At 43.6% G+C, this 14,820-nt stretch overlaps 1 protein-coding gene across 1 annotated transcript in view; it reads left to right on the forward strand.

Annotated features, from left to right (window-relative positions):
* Positions 1 to 525: 525 nt before the first annotated feature.
* Positions 526 to 14,820, forward strand: part of LOC124554967 (beta-1,3-galactosyltransferase 5-like) — a 295,245-nt gene continuing 280,950 nt past the window's right edge. Inside the window, exon 1 of the mRNA XM_047128696.1 lies at positions 526 to 626. The gene's annotated coding sequence lies outside the window, so the exon portion shown is untranslated. The remainder of the gene's footprint in view (positions 627 to 14,820) is intronic.

Raw genomic sequence — 14,820 nt, forward strand, 5'->3', positions numbered from 1 at the left:
CAACCAAGTATCAATAGATTTCGCGCTCTGCCGCATACGCTTCCGCTGACAGCGGCCACCCGTCTCTCGCGCGCAGTACTGCCGCTACGGGCTTCTACCCAACACCGATCCGTGCGCTCCGTTGACTCTGCCAGCCGCCTCTGTCTGTCACACATCAGATCTCACTCCAAACTCACTCCTCAGCGCCGCGGACCGCCCCCTCTGCCCTGCAGCCACACGTAAATATCTTTGCGCGTCGGAGTCTACCGCGGTCCAAAATCGATGAGCACGCATCAACATCGTTTCCCAAGGAACGCCCCATTACTTATGAAATTTTCAACGTCTCAGTCTTCGGGAGGCATCTCTCGCGGTGTCCAAAACACAATTCACTCAATGTTGGAAATTATTAGTCAAAAAAATGGCAATTTTCCTATCTCACTGTGATATTCAAGTGTATAAAAAGATGTTTATTATTGGAGAAAACAATATTTTCTGATTCCTAATTAACTGTAAAACTCTGTCTCTTGTATTCCAGTTTTCCACACCCAGCCAGTCAGTGGTGTCCTCTGCGACGCTCTGCAGTGTGCATTACCGCTTGACAGCTGTTTGGATCACCGCCAGCTGCTACTGTTTCTGCCTTCTGTTAGGTACGTCGCTGCTGTTTGACCCAATAGCTTTTTATATTGATTATTTCTTCCCTTCAAAGTACTTTTGTTTTATCTGTAATGATTGTTGCTTTGTGTGACATAGTGAGGATACCGAACAATGACATACACTATGTTGACACAACTTTTTTTATAGTTTTTATAGACTATGACAAAGTTTTTGTCGGATTGGTTAGACGAATTGTGAGAAATTATGGAAGAGAAAGTAGTGGCAGCCCATTTACTAAAAAGCCTCAACCATGAACAAACATAGAGATAGAGACAAACGTACAAAAAAAAAACTAATAATTCTAAACCAAAGTATTGAGACGAAAGTAACCCTTACCACCTACGTTACATGACTTTTATACTGACGATGTCATTCTTAACTAGAAAAAAATTCTTAGCTGGGAAAAGGGCTAAATAGCTTTAGAAGTCGGTCTAGGATCTACACTTAATAAAAAAACTATAATTTTAAAATATCTTTAGATTAAACTGAAACACAACTATTCACCGGAAAACGATTGACAAGAGCAAATACACTGGTGTGAAAGACTTAATGCACAAAGGTAACTTTCACATGATGTATCCCTGTCAAGTAACGTAGTTCAGTGAAACTTGGCCAATGCATACGAAGAACTTCTACAATTAGTACAGTTAACTGAAAGAAATGCGCAGTCAGACGAACAGAAATGAGACTTTTATTCAAAGACAATAATTACACTGAAGTCACCGCGATTTATGATGGTCCCTGGGCATTACAAAAGGCGGGAAATGGTTCTTAATAGGGTGTGTGATCACCACGGATAGCAATGCTTGCTGTGCAACGTTTACCATGCTGGCCACAAGACTAGTAAGGAGTTAGTGTGGTAAGGCTCTCCATCCCCCCGCCCTGACGACCTGAAGGAGTATAGTGTCTCAGTAACGTACACCGGTGAGTGTACCATGTCCCTATGCTCGTGCTGCATTATGCCTCCCCACACCATAACGCGTGGACCACCAAAACGATCATGTTCGATAATGATTCTGGGAGCATTACGTAGTCTCATCCAGCCATATGAGGCTCCCCCAGAATTGTGTTGAACATGATTGCTTTGGTGGTCCAGGTATTATGGCGTGGGGAGGAATGATGCTGCGTGAGGGAACTGACCTCCAGATATTTGAGCATGATACACTCACCAGTCAACGTTATTGTGACTTTTCAAGTGTGCACTCGGCACTGGCTTCATTTTTATAGGTGTTTTAATACAGTGTTAATACAAAACAGAAACAGATCCTGCATATTACACAATTACACAAAATTGATGGGTCCAATACTCAAAAAAGTCTAGTTCTGTTCTACAAAAAAGTATTTACAAGGTTAATAATAGGTTACTGGTGGCTTGTTATATCTCCTGCAGGTATGTAGGAACAACATATAACTTAATTAGATGACAGCGAGGCAGGATATTGTTCCAGAGTCATGCAGAATTTGTTTACTAACCTAGTGGTAGCAGTTGTTATGTAACTTAACAAACGTCAATTCATAGAGCACTCTAACAAACAACACCGACACAGATTAGATCCGCATGGACTGAACAAACAGCGTTTTCCCCCATGGAGATGTTCATATGGATAATACTCAAATAGAAAGCACCACATTTGTACGCTGGACATGAAGTTCAATACCAAGTCCCATTCCCCAGGTGGTGTTGGTGAAGAGATATCTACATTGACTCCTTCCTGTCTTCTTTTATTCACTTCATAAAATATACCATAAATACATAATTTCCTACTTCCAAATTCCTGTATTTTTCTTTAAAAAATAAGTCTAATTGCTGTAAATAAATAGAGAATAACACCAAAGTGTAGGCAAAAGATCTCCACGCAGCCCCACCTCAACGTGGTACTACATGGGCAACAGTGTCCGTGGCCTCAACTGCGACGCATAATTCCGCTGCGCAGTGGTGGCCATGGGTACTGGCTAACAAGGGGAGGCCGCCAATTGTGAAATTCAGATTCGATTCATACTGCGCATAATAAAAGCTCATGGCCAGAGGTGTAATGTGGCAAAGCACCAAGATGCACTTCTGAGCCGTTGTCGAGAAAACCGACAGTTAAAAAGAAACCGTTGCGGTGAAATACTCTCTACGATTCATAATTTTCTACAGCGTTGTGGCGCAGCGGTAAACGCTCGGGTTTGTAATCCGAAAGTCGCCGGATCGAATCTCGCGCCATGTAACTATTTTTTTTCAGTATTTGTTTTTTGTAATTCAGATGTGTATATATATATACACACATATATATATAATTCCCGGCAATCAGTTGCAACAATTATGCGTATAATAAGTTGTTGAAAGTCATTTATCGTGGAAAAACTGGCGACTTCGAACATCATTATGTTTTCCGCAAACAAAGTTGTATTTCACAAATGTTATTAATTGTCTTCATAATGTTTACCACGTATAGTTAACGGAAGACGTAGAAACTATATTCCGAAACGAATACGTATAGCGTAAGTCAAACGTTCGAATTAGGATAGAGACCCCACGAACACAAATTTGCTGTGGCAGGTATGAAATATAAACTCCGTTACTCTCTCGTTACACTTGATGGACAGATGTTGAATGGGCCGAAACGAGCCGCCGCATAACAGCGCAGTTGCCTGCTAACTTCGAAAGAAGGTAGATGCGGTCACTAGCGCAACTTATAACATCGTCGAAAATAAGTGCGGGCGTGAGACCTTTGGTACACCCTGTTAAACAAACGGAAAAATGGAGGCGGTACAATTGGAGAGCGATCCGCTCTCACCAACATGCATAAGCAATTCATTAATTCGCGGCATGCAACTTTATATATATATATATATATATATATATATATATATATATATATATATATTTGAATTACAAAAAACTAATAATAAAAAAAAGTCGCATGCCGCGGGATCCGATGCGGCGACCTTCGGATTACCAACCCGAGCGCTTACCGCTGCGCCACGACGCTGTAGAAAATTATTAACCGTAGAGAGTACTTCCCCGCAACGGTTTCTTTTAACTGTCGATTTTCTCGACAACGGCTGAGAAGTGCATCTTGGTGCTTTGCCACATTACACCTCTGGCCATGAGCTTTTATTATGCGCGGTATGAATCGAATCTGAATTTCACAATTGGCGGCCTCCCCTTGTAAGTGGTCTGGCCGGCCGCGGTGGTCTAGCGGTTCTAGGCGCTCAGTCCGGAGCCGCGCGACTGCTACAGTCGCAGGCTCGAATCCTGCCTCGGGCATGGATGTGTGTGATGTCCTTAGGTTAGTTAGGTTTAAGTAGTTCTAAGTTCTAGGGGACTGATGACCATAGATGTTAAGTCCCATAGTGCTCAGAGCCATTTGAACCATTTTTTTAAGTGGTCTGTGTGGAGTACTACGGTCTGCATAAAGCAATAAGATGGCAGGCCCTTGTAATCATAATTCAGCTTTTAAAAAAAAGCCAGTATGGTGACAACAGCTGCCCAAAATACTGCTGCAGAGGCAGTAAGATGAACCAAAGTCATACGCCGAACACTATGGCCTTCTCTCTCGTTAGTGCCGCGTCGACGTCGGGAGACCGATCTTCTTGTGACCGTACATTCTCGTGAGCACCGATGCCAGGAGTCATACACAGTCACTACATTCCTCCCACGTCTTTTTCCAGTATCACAGAAGGAACACCCAGCTTCTCGTAGCTCCATTACAAGACTTCGTTCAAACTTAGTGAGGCGTAGATAATGGCGACTAACATCAACTCACTACGTCCAGTCTAAAAGATAGCTAACGAACTCGACCTCTACATCGTGTATTTAGAGCAAACTTGATTCCAATCCTCATAGTGGCGCTACTAGCGCCACTCTTATGCGAAATTTCAATGGATATCATCTCTCACATGTAGAAACACTCCTATCAACTTTCGTTTATGTCACACAGCTCCTTCTTGGTGTTGCGATTTTTTTCCGTCAGTGTAGTATCGACAGCAATTGAGAGATCTGTACCAAATAAATTAAATAGAGACATAACTGATATCCCATGGTTCACTAAACAGGTCACAATACAGTGCAAAAGCAGCAAAAAAAGCTTGCCAAATTTAAAAGAACACAATAATCACCAAGACTGGTGAAGTTTTTTAGAAGCTCGAAATTTAGTGCGGACTTCAACGCGAGATGCTTTTAATAATTTCCACAACGGAGTTCTGTGTCGAAATCTGGTAGACATTCTGATCTGATGTGAAGGGCACCAGCGACCAAATACAATCAATACCTTCAATGCTATAGAAATGATGAAGTTACTGATGACAGTGCCACAAAAGGGGGCGTGGGGGTTACTAAATACGGTTTTCCGAAATTCGTTCACCGAGGAAGACGAAGTAAATATTCAAGAATTATAATCAAGGACAACAGCCCACGTGAGTAACTTAGAAATAGATATCCTCGGTGTAGTGAACCAACTCAAATTGCTTAAAAAAAGCTATTCTTACGTTCCAGATTGTATACAAATTATGTTCCTTTCAGAGTATGTTGATATAATAACTTCATACTTAGTAATCGTATAAAACCGCTCCCCCTATGAAAGATACCCATCTGAAGACTGGAAGTTGCACAGGTCACACCAATACGCAACAAAGGAAATAGGAGCAACCCGCAGACCCACATCGCTCACGTCGATTTGGAGCAGAATTTGGGAACATCCATCATCTTCGCCTGAAGATGACGGACACGCAATCCATTGAAACGTTGCGACTAGAAGACGACGCCACTCGGCTGATAACCCGTGAAGATTTCATAGCTGAAATACGCCGAGAAAGCCTGCAATCGCATATAACATACAATGTGTTCGAAGATTATTCACTACCTCGAATAAAGCGATCTAGTGACACATAGGCAGCTCGGATTCAGAAAATATCGCTCGCAGGCAACACAACTAACTTTGTTTTGTCCTGAAGTAATGAGTGCTATCAGTAGGGGATCTCAAATTAATTCCATATTTCCAGATTTCCAGAAGGCTTTGATATAATTTCTCACAAGTGGCTTCTAATCGAACTGAGTGCTTATGGAGTATCGTCGTTGTTGTGCGACTGGATTTGTGATTTTTCGGTCAGAAAGGTCACAGTTCGTAGTAGTTGACGGAAAGTCATCGAGAGAAACGGAAGTGATATCTAGCGTTTCCTAAGGAAGTGTTATAGGACTTAAGATGTTCCTAATCTATATAAATGATTTAGTAAAAATCTGAGTAGCCGGCTTACATTTTCTGCAGATGACGCTGTCTTTTACCGTCTCTTTAACTCATCAGATGATCAAAACCAATTGCTAAATGATTTGACGTATGGAGCGAAAAGTGTCACTTGACTCTCAGTAATGAAAAGTGTGAAGTCATCCACATGACCACTTAAATGAATCTGGTTACACGGTAAATCACACAAATACAAAAGCTGTCGATTCAACTAAACATCTAGGGATATCAATTAGGAACAATTGGAATTTGAACGATCATATAGAAAATATTGTGAGTAAGGCGAACCAGAGTAGGCATCTTATTGGCATAACACTTGGAAGATGCAGGAAATCCTCTAAAGAGACAGCCTACACTACACTTGTCCGTTCTCTGCTGGAGTATTGCTGTGCGGAATGGGATTCTTACCGGATAGGATTGACGGAGGACATCGAAGAAGTTCAAAGAAGGTCAGCTCATTTTGAACTATCGCGAAATAGGGATAAATTGTCACCGATATTACACGCGATTTGGGAAGGCAATCATTTAAAAAACAGACTTTTTCGTTGCTGCAAGATCTTTTCACGAAACTTCAATCATCAACTTTCTCCTTCGATTGTGAAAATATTCTTTTGAGACGGGTATATGAGAAATGATCAACGTAAAATAATAAGAGGTATCAGAGCTCGCACGGAAAGATTTAGGTGTTCATTTTTCCCGCGCACTGTTCGAGAATAGAACGGCGGAGAATGAGTGTGAAAGTGGTTCGAGGAATCCTCTGCCAGGCACTCAAGTGTGAATTGCAGAGCAGTCGTGTAGATGTAGATGTAGTTGTAGACAAGATACCTGCATGGTGCCAAAAGTGTCAGCTGATCCTGACCTATAAAAAAATAAAGTCCTCCGCATGAGTAGTAAAAAAATTCGTTAAATTTCTGTTACATTACAAATGAAAGAAAATTAAAGGTTGTCGAATGAACCAAATACCTAGGGATTACAATTAGGAACAAGTTAAATTAGCATAGGGGGAAATGACTATCAGGAGAATACTAGAGGAAGAACCACAGGGAGAATAATCATAGAGAGACTGACTATCGTAATAGAATAAGAGAATTCTGTGCTCACATGGAAATACGATGGGTTAATTTCCCACGTATCATTCGAGAGTAGAACGATCAAGAAATAGCCTGAAAGTGGTTCCACGAAGCCTATCAAATACTTAATCGTGAACTGCAGAGAAATCACATACATGTAATTGTTAATGCATTTCATGTGCATGTAATATGTATGGGACATTTTCCCATGAAATTGTGGTCAGTTTGGAGCTAATCGCCCTAGTACTGGAGTGCTCGTCGCATCATTATGCCAGTGGCAGACACTACTGAGACATGACGTCAAACTGTTCAAACAGAAAGAACCAAGCAACAACATTTCCAGTCACAATAACTTCGAAGTTGCGTGACAGGCATCTATATTATCGCACTTAGAGGTGGTATGAACTCAGGTTTACTGCAGTGCATTTCAATTGCTCCTATTACCTGACAATAATTTTGTTAGGTCAAAATATATGCTATGGAAAGTCCTCAGTTATTTGTTTCGTATTTTAAAATATATAATTATGGGTTTCTCTGGTTAAGTGACAGGGGCTATTAACAAATGAAACAGTATTCAAGTTACCACTACAAGAACACAGCACGTCTGGAGCCACGCGCATCTTGACACAAGAACCACGTTATATCACATCTAGCCCTTCATTTAATTTCTCTCGTTTCGAGTTTAGAAACAGAACGGGGTACATGATTTAGTCTTTCCATTATTTCTCCTACTCATATCACTCCTTCTATGCAACTTCAAACATTTTATGATCATCAGCTTTTCCCGTATGCGTCAAGTAAAATGAATCGTTCAGTAGTCCACTCCTATCTTATCAACGACTCGATAAGTTAGGCTGGGGCAAACAGATAAGAAGACGAATATGGACTAATTATGTCTCACTGCGAAACGCAGATTTTCTTCCTGCATTACTGACTCCTATAAAATCAAAAAGACCAATTAAAGCAGCCAATAACAAATGGCATGTCGTGGCTTAGAAGCATACTGTATAATTACAGAGGAAGCAGGCATTTATTGCTACCTGGAGCTCCTCCATGATTGTATTTTGTATGACTGATGACAGAAGTTATCGAAATTACCGTAAAATTTGCAGTATCTTATTCTTTATATACTGTTCGAGGAAAACTACATTCAGAGATGTTTGCCAGATAGATCAGCCATGCTGAACGTAATGGTAGCATGTCACTGCTATTGCGAAGTGCACACTAGCGGCAACCTTCCCTTGAAATGAAGAAAAGGAAGATTAGGGCCCAACGTCCCGTCGGCGACAATATCATTAGACGTGGAGCACAATCTCCAATAGGCGTACCAGGGAGTGCTGAAATGTAATGCCTCCGAATTTTTTAATCTGTTCTCAATATCGGTTGAGGTATTACACGCCATGCGTAATACTCCGTCGACTTTCACGCTTCGCTGACACAAGTTGCAACCTTCTGCCGCGAGAGGGCTCCGAATCGTAGCGTGTAACGTGGCAGTCGGTGAGTGAGAGACCCTCTGAAAAGGGAAAGCACGAATTCGAATAGTTCGTCCACACATGGAGCAACCTCTCCTTCAGCACGACAGTGCCAGACCACACGCGAGCGCTGCGACATCTGCAACAATCCGACGACATGGCTTCACTGTCGTCGAACGCCCTCCATACAGTCCCGACTTGGCGCCATCCTATTTTCATCTGTTTGAAAACTTAAAGAACACCTTCAAGAACTTCACTTTGATAGTGATGAAACGGTGCAAGCGTCTTCGTCAACAAAGTTCAACACTCTACAGTGACGATACCAACAAACAAGTCTGTTGTTGGGAGAAATGTGTTCATCGTCAGGATGACTATGTTCAGAAATAAATATGCAGACATGAAGAATAAAGATGTAGAATGTTACTGAAATTTGTTTCACTTAAAAAGATTTACGAGTTTTCACGTAAAAATTCGGAGGCATTATTTCTCAGCAAGCCCTCGTATGATCGGGCAGAAAATCTGCCGTGACTTTTTCAAAGGAAACATGCCGGCATGCTCTTTAAATACTAAAAATGTACATCAGGACAGTCGGACGGAGATTTAAATCCTGTGCCTCTCGAACGCGAGCAAGTGTCGTACATTACTCAGTAAAATAACATCTCCCGTTGATTATGGTGGCATCCATTTATCGATATCTTGTTTTGTCTGTGAAAATTTGTGAGATCAATTGAGAGATAATTAAGAAACGTGTGATAACATACTGCTCAGTTACGAACCACAAGAAACTCACCAAGCATACGGAGTACGATGTTTTCAAGCCGTAAAGTTCAAAATTGATTCAAATGGCTCTGAGCACTATGGGACTTAACTGCTGAGGTCATCAGTCCCCTATAACTTAGAACTACTTAAACCTAACTAACCTAAGGACATCACACACATCCATGCCCGAGGGAGGATTCGAACCTGCGACAGTAGTGGTCGCGTGGTTCCAGACTGTAGCGCCTAGAACCGCTGGGCCACCCCGGCCGGCTCAAGCCGTAAAGTGTTCAAAAGCAGACTAAAATTAAAACAGCGAGACATACTGAAGGCGACACATCGTTCAAGAAACATGTTTGTGCAAATAATAAAAATAAATAAAACACTGTGTTTTGCAGAAGGCAGAGTTAAAAAAAAAACAAATTTGCATTACAAACACGGAGAAACGGCAACAGGAGCTTCGAACCTATGCAAGAGGATCATCTCTTTTGTATTCTTAGACGGACGGATAAGAGATGTTACACATTGTCTGACCAGAACCTTACTTATTTTTCTAGATGTGGCACTTGTTCCGAAATAGGACACAAAGATCAGAAAGTGCAACAGTAATTTTAACCGACACATCCGCTATAATCTTAGTTTTGCGTGGAAACGGGCGTCTGCAGGAAATTAGCCAAGCTGTTGAAGTTACAACACGTGCTAGTAGCATCGTAGACACGACCGTTGGCAGCATGACGACGTTCACTTGTTCCCGATCACGACGATGGAAGAGTTTATCATCGAAAACTCTAGTTTTTATTTTAATTTGAAGCACTAAGAGTACTGGTAATATTTTACACAACCAAACATTCAAATTGTTTCCCATCAGCTGCTATGCACATTTGCAGTCGCCGTTCGATAGATAAGACGACCAGCGACACGGTGCTAGTGGATAACGTAGTGGCACATGGTTTAGTGATTCGTCGGTAGATATCGTCCGGCGTCTTTGGGCCTCCCCGGCCATTGCTGCTAATTCGTGATTCAGGACGCTAAGCGGGGAGGTCATCAGCGCCCTCCGCTGCTGCCGTTAACTGACGGAGCCAGCGGGGATACTCTGCTGGCTTAGTGCTTGTTACATGAACTCAGATTATCGTCATTAGCACACGTTACTTCACCGGGAAAGAGCACGCGTTTCAAACACCTAGTGTCATTTATCAAGCGTTGCAGAGTAAACAGGCAAACTTATATATGACTTCGAAACCACGACGTTCAACTGCCTGATGTGTTAGCAAGTAAAAGGGGAAGATCTGATGTCTATGCTAGGTGCATATGACACGCTTTTGGCTGATCCCAAATACGTCTCTTGCCACAGTGTGGACTGATGAGCGTCATAGCCAGAACAGCTTCTACGTGAGCTTTGTCAGTTGCAGTTTTCTTCGTCGTCTTCTGCTTGATGCTGAAGCTGTCTGCTCTCTCAAGTGAGCAGATAGCAAGCGTAATTTCCTGGTTCGACGAGCACCATCGATTAGGATACTTATCCCTACATCGTCGTTCGACTTTGACATTCTCCGTATTCAAGAACGTATCTATTTCGTCACTGCTGTACATATCTGCACGCAAGGATCGTTGAAGAAGAAAGAGCTGTCATGTGATAGCAGGTAGGTTGATACGAGACCTATTTCTTGTCAGGTCAGCAGTACTGACAAGTAGGAAGCACACATGCTTTATTTAGTGGGCCGGCCGGAATAGCCGTGCAGTTCTAGGCGCTACAGTCTGGAACCGAGCGATCGCTACGGTCGCAGGTTCGAATCCTGCCTCGGGCATGGATGTGTGTGATGTCCTTAGGTTAGTTAGGTTTAATTAGTTCTAAGTTCTAGGCGACTGATGACCTCAGAAGTTAAGTCGCATAGTGCTCAGTGCCATTTTAACCAGCCATTTTATTTAGTGTCGTCCGGAGAGTGAGGTGCCATATTAAAATTGGTACCTTAGGACGGAACCATAAGCTAAAGACAGTCGCTACCGGATGAGAGATATCGACGAGGACACGCACTCAAGAGGTTCCGTTCACCGCCGCCGCTGGAAGCTTACTTATGTCAGACAGAAGTCATAGGATACTTCCTAATATCGTGTCAGACTTCCTTTTGCATAGAGTTATGCAGCAACTCAATCCGGCATTTATCCCATAGTCGTTGGAAGTCCCCTGCAGAAATATTGAGCCATGTTGCCTCTATAGCCGTCCACAATTAAGAAAGTGCCGCTGCCGGTTTTTGTGCACGAACTCACCTCTAGTTTGTGTCCGATAAAAGTTCGATGGATTCATTTTGGGCTATGTGGGTGACCATATCATCAGTTTGAGTTGTCCACAATGTTCTCCAAACCAATCGCGAACAACTGTGGCCCGGTGACATGTTTGGAAACATGAAGTCCATGAATTTCCAGTCAATGATCCATTCATTTGGGCCAGAGGACCCAGTCTATTCCATGTAAGTACGGCCCACGCCATTATTGAGCCACCACCTGCTTTCGCAGTGCCTTGTTGACAATTTGGGTCCACGGCTTCGTGGGGCCTGCGCCACAATCGAACCCCACTATCAGCTCTTACCAACTGAAACGGGACTCATCTGACCAGGCCACGATTTTTCTGTCGTGTAGGGTCCAACCGTTATGGTCACGAGTCCAGGAGAGGTGCTGCAGACGATGTCGTGCTGTTAGCAAAGGCACTAGTGTCGGTCGTCTCCTGCCGTAGCCCATTAACGCCAAATCTCACCGCACTGTCCTAACAGATACGTTCGTCGTCCGTCAGGCATCGATTTCTGCGGTTATTTCACGCAGTGCTGCTTGTCTGTTAGCACCGACAACTCTACGCAAACGTCGCTGGTCTTGGGCGTTAAGAGAAGACCGTAGGCCACTGCTTTGCCCATGATGAGAAGTAATGCTTGAAATGTGGTATTCTCGGCAAACTTTTGACACTGTGGATCTCGGAATATTTAATTCACGAACGATTTCCGAAATGGAATGCTCCATGCGTCTAGCTCCAACCACCACTCCACGTTCAGTGTCTGTTAACTCCCGTCGTGCAGCCACAATCACGTCGGAAACCTTTTCATATGAATCACCTGATTACGAATGATAGCTCCGCCAATGCACTGCCCTTTTACAGCCTGTCACGTGATACCACCGCCATCTGTATATCTGCATATCGCTATCCCATGACTTTTGTCACCTCAGTGAATTTGTTCTTAAAGCGTTTCACTGAACCTGGCGTGTTGTAGAAGCTTCTCGTCCCCCTCCACAAGTTAAAATCGTAGAACTGTCGTCTAGGCTTGCTACGAGATATTGTGACGAGCCAGTTGCTTGGCCACCATTGACCAGACGTTTTCATTTGGTGACAGATCTGGATAATGTGCTGGCCAGGACAGCAGTCGAACATTTTCTGTATCCAGAAAGGCCCGTACAGGACCTTCAACATGCAGTCGTGCATTATCCTGCTGAAATGTAGGGTTTCGCAGGGATCGAATGAAGGGTAGAGCCATGGGTCGTAACACATCTGAAATGTAACGTCCACTGTTCAAAGTGCCGTCAATGCGAACAAGAGCTGACCGAGACATGTAACCAATGGCACCCGATACCATCACGCCGGGTAATACGCCAGTATGGCGATGACGAATACACGCTTCCAATGTGCGTTCACCGCGATGTCGCCAAACACGGATGCGACCGTCATGATGCTGTAAACAGAACCTGGATTCATCCGAAAAAATTACTTTTTGCCATTCGTGCACCCAGGTTCGTCGTTGAGTACACCATCGCAGGCGCTCCTGTCTGTGATGCAGCGTCAACGGGAACCGCAGCCATGGTCTCCGAGCTGATAGTCCATGCTGCTGCAAGCGTCGTCGAACTGTTCGTGCGGATGGTTGTTGTCTTGCAAACGTCCCCATCTGTTGACTCAGGAATCGAGACGTGGCTGCACGATCCGTTACAGCCATGCGGATAGGATGCCTCATCTCGACTGCTAGTGATACGTGGCCGTTGGGATCCATCATGCCGTTCCGTATTACACTCCTGAACCCACCGATTCCATATTCTGCTAACAGTCATTGGATCTCGACCAACGCGAACAGCAATGTCACGATACGATAAACCGCAATCGCGATAGGCTACAATCCGACCTTTATCAAAGTCGGAAACGTGATGGTACGCGTGTCTCCTCCTTCCACGAGGCATTACAACAACGTTTCACCAGGTAATGCCCGTCAACTGCTGTTTGTGTATGAGAAATCGGTTGGAAATTTTCCTCATGTCAGCACGTTGTAGGTGTCGCCACCGGCGCCAACCTTGTGTGACTGCTCTTAAAAACTTATCATTCGCATATCACAGCATCTTCTTCCTGTCGGTTAAATTTCGCGTCTGTAGCATGTCATCTTCGTGGTGTAGCAATTTTAATGGCCAGTAGTGTACATAGCGACGGAGTTTGTGTGTGAGCCAACATGGCTGTATTCACACCCACTGCGATAGTGGTGCTTCTCAAATTTCGCACATTTCTCAGATACTCGCGAAAGTAATTTCAACGCCTACCTTAGCAAACGTTAAATCACTGTATTTGCCTTTCCAAGAGCTTTCGAATGCCGTTAAACTAGATAACTGGTACGTTAAAAAAAGTAATTGCCTCAATATCTTACCTGCCGGCCGGAGTGGCCGTGCGGTTCTAGGTGCTACAGTCTGGGGCCGAGCGACAGCTACGGACGCAAGTTCGAATCCTGCCACGGGCATGGCCGTGTGTGATGTCCTTAGGTTAGTTAGGTTTAATTAGTTCTAAGCTCTAGGGGACTGATGACCTCAGAAGTTAAGTCGCATAGTGCTCAGAGCCATTTGAACCATTTTTGAATATCTTGCCTCAATACAGGAAGCTTATCATGCTGGAACCACATGCCAGTCAGAGAACAATATGTGTATTTTTGTGTACCAAGCAAGAGGTCCACAAGAAATACTGCGAGAGGCTGCCACCACAATGCCACAATCACTCGCCTGGCACCTCCCAGTTCCAGGCAGCAGCCTCCAGATGGCGTTCACAAACGCGGACCTCTTCCCGCTTCTGCACCACTTCCTCCAACTCGTTGTATAGATCCGTCACTAGCAGGGACCAGTTACCGTAGAGAGTGCTGTCAACTGTGAACTACACTGCTTCTGGTTTGTGCTGGCGGACCTGAAATCCTTCCACCGACAGGCGCTGAACCACAACACGCCACAGACACTAAGATAGTTCCTAACCAGCAAGTGGACAATAGAGTTCAGTGTTCCAACACACTCAGTATAGTACGCTGAAGACTACCTTCCGAATTAGCAGTCGCTATTTACGGAGAATTTGGACCACTAACATAATGTCTGCACCATTACATACAGTTATAGCGACAATGTTATAGACTGCCAGGATAAAACAAAGTTATTTACATTTCATTGTATTAGATTTTGGAAATCAAGTGCCACACATCAATCTGTAGGCTACCGAAGTTATGTACCACTTTGTAACACACTCTTAATAAATGTTATTCGTTATTTCTTACTGTGTTGCCACATTTGTTTTATAGTGCTGCTCTATCGAACAAGTGTTATCAGACGTACACTCAGCCACCATTAAGGGACCATAATGCGGTAATCGGCCGTCATCCTGTGGGCCGCACTTCAAAA

Source organism: Schistocerca americana, chromosome X (genome assembly GCF_021461395.2).
Source record: "Schistocerca americana isolate TAMUIC-IGC-003095 chromosome X, iqSchAmer2.1, whole genome shotgun sequence".
Taxonomy (NCBI): domain Eukaryota; kingdom Metazoa; phylum Arthropoda; class Insecta; order Orthoptera; family Acrididae; genus Schistocerca; species Schistocerca americana.